Source organism: Oryzias latipes, chromosome 17 (genome assembly GCF_002234675.1).
Source record: "Oryzias latipes chromosome 17, ASM223467v1".
Lineage (NCBI taxonomy): Eukaryota > Metazoa > Chordata > Actinopteri > Beloniformes > Adrianichthyidae > Oryzias > Oryzias latipes.
In genome coordinates this window covers 5,631,680-5,633,922 of record NC_019875.2, presented here as the reverse complement: position 1 = coordinate 5,633,922, position 2,243 = coordinate 5,631,680, and positions in this window count along the sequence as shown.

The window sequence follows — 2,243 nt, the reverse complement described above, 5'->3', positions numbered from 1 at the left end:
GTTAACCTCCTTTCTCTCCTGAAACTTCACCCCGCCATCAATATCAGCAACACATTTACTGTTATTCAAGTGTGCAAAAACACAATGAAATGTCCAAGAATCTTTCCTGGTTTACCGCCTTAATTTTGTGATAACACCTGCCTTCTTCCTGAGCTTTAAAGGGCGCCATCCGTGACCAGTCTGACGTCACGCGACCAGTTCACTCCAACATTGTCCAGTGCAGTAACTAGAGAGATCACTATGTCATCAGCTGTTGTTGTGTCCGCTGTCACAGTCTGTTCAACACCTCTAAAAAATTGGCACAGCTGTACATATCTGTGATGTTGGTGCTTTCATCAATAGCGACTGAAAATGCAATAAATGGCTGGATTCCTTCATTTGGCACCCAAGTCTCCTCAGAGATGTATCTGTAATTGTAATACTTGATAGACTCATGTTGGCAAAGGTCAACTGCTCTTTGGGAACAAGACTTCTGCAGCCTTCAGCATCTTTTCACGAGTTCACCATCAGAAAATGGTTTGGATGTTTGCTCCAACTTGTCTGCAATAAGGTAGCTGTCACTCCTCCATCACAGACGTCACGGCTGCAGCAAATGCAGACGGTTATTTTATCAGTCCAGCTGAAAGTTGGTAAATCTTCTCTTTTCTTTACTGCAAACGGTGAATCTTTTCTTTATGGTGAGTCTCAGTGGTGCTGAATGCTATCTTCTTTGAGCACTGCGACCTGTTGATGACATACCAATCACACAGGTTTTGCATTCAGCTCCATGAACAAATAAAACTCTTTCCATTTTTCCTGGAAAGCTCAGCACTCCACTTCAACCTTATTTTATCTTTCTGACAACATTTTGTTCATTATTGTGTCACTACTGATCATTCTTATAGCAATGTAACAGTGGTGAGGCTCACTAGGAACCAAACTACATCTTACCCAGACACAGAGCTGTTAGGTTTCCCTTTTGGCATATGCAGATATTTGCTGTTTCATCTGTTTTGCTTTTCCTTTGCTCCCCCTAGTGGCGGAATTGCGCATTTCGGTTGTTTCTTTAAAAAAATCATAACTCGCCACATCCTTTTGATTTTTACTCTTCACGTGTGGGCCGTGAACCACCTGGCGGGCCTGATGCGGCCCGCAGGCCGTATGTTTGACACCCCTGCATTAAGCGTTCCTTGTGAAGTTCTTTATTTCAGTGGGACATATTTGTACAAACAATTCCCAGCACTTTTTTCTTGAAACACTAAGATGTTTAGTGTTGGTCTAACAGTTCTTTATTCTGAAAACTCAGACAGAGAGCGGAGTCCAGGACTTCTCATCTGGTTTGCTGGTTCAGTCATAACAGGGACATGATGGGGTGTGACTAAATGTTTATGGGATGTCACATCCTGTTATGATTTAATGTTAACTTTAATGTTTACTCCGCTAAAGGACAAGTTAAGATAACAAACCAGTATTTGTCCTGGAAAATCCTGGGACTTATTTTCAAGTCAGGGGATTTGAATTTCTCATCCATACATCTTGTAAACTTCTCTTTTTGGACTAAAATATACTCCTCCTATATGTTGTCCCTCAAGCTTCAGAGGAACATTCAGCTTCTGATGTTTGTAATATTTAGATGCGTTTGCTTTACCCCAACTTTAAAGTGACTAATTTTTGTGACGGCTAGCAGAACGGTCAATTTTCAAATGGCTGAACAGAATTGCTGGCTGAGAATTGCCTATTAATTTGAATTATTGGTGAAGAAACTCCCATAGGACATGTTTGATTAAAACTATCTGAACAGGCTTTGCTATTAAAAAGCTCTTAAATTATGCTGATGGGGGATCCAGACATGTTGACTGTTAGAAATGTGCATTCTAGCACCAATAACATAAAGTAATCACCACTGAGAGCAGCACATTTTTTGTTTGTGTTATAAAAAGTAAGCATCTGGATTGTAAATACATGTTTTAAATGTGTGAGATTCCAATGCCCCCCAGAGGAGCTCAGAATACGGAATGTGACTGTTACAAACAGAAACCAGAAGTAGATGGTCGAACCGCGCTGATTGGTTGCTCTAACCTAATTGGCTGCACGAACACTGACTTTTAGAAACGGATTCTAAAAGTTGGAATAAGTTTGCTCCTTCAGCTGCATGCTTGGAGCGGCGCCTTTGAAGTGTTGGTTTGAGCTCGCGCCCTTTCGTTTGACCTTTTACAAATTCCCCCCTAAAGTCGTTTTGTTGTGATGACGCCACATCCTGTTTT